Here is an 806-nt window from a genome sequence, read left to right on the forward strand (position 1 = left end):
CCCTCCCTGAAATACACACCCTACATAAAAACCCTAACTTTCACACCATCAAGACTTTTTTACATAACAGGGGGCAATGGGGCAGAAGGCCCATCTGATGTTAAGTGATACCGTCGCCAATAGTCACTAGCCAGTAGCCAGAGTTAGCCATTAGTTAAATGAAATCAATATTTTATTCCTTTTCAAAAGGATTTAACCTTTTTGTATATATTCTTGAGAAGATATTTTTTTTGTGTATATAAAAATTTTATGTTAGGATTATAAAATAAATAATAAGAAGGGCTTTATTGTATATGTTAAGTGCAATTAATAATTACACATTAATGAAATTTTTAAGTGATTAAATGTGGTCATAAAAAAAAACTTGGCGATTAAAAAGAGTGGCAGAGAGTTTATTTCCAGTACTTGTCTTCCTCTCTTCCGTTCTACGCCCTTGATTTGAGAACTGCCAGTAAACCTAAAATTTGAAGCATTTAATGTATATTTCTTTTTATTGACGTTCCTAACTGTACATTGTGTTACCTATATGAATAAATGATTTTTTACTTTGAATTTGACATAACACTGTAACAAAAAAAACTTAACATTAACATTAATTCACGAGAAAATTTTCCCATGTCTAGTTCAGAGTGGATTTTTTTTAAAACTAGTAGTTGTCTATAAATCACTATCTTTGTGAGACATCTTTGATAAATCATTGAATATATATTATATACAATATACTTATTAAGTTTATCTAATCCAGAAAAAAAGAAATACACGTCAAAATGTCAACCAACGGGATTTTTAAGTCAAAAAAGTTTAAA

This window comes from Pieris brassicae, chromosome 8 (assembly GCF_905147105.1).
Source record: "Pieris brassicae chromosome 8, ilPieBrab1.1, whole genome shotgun sequence".
In the NCBI taxonomy this organism is placed as follows: Eukaryota; Metazoa; Arthropoda; class Insecta; order Lepidoptera; family Pieridae; genus Pieris; species Pieris brassicae.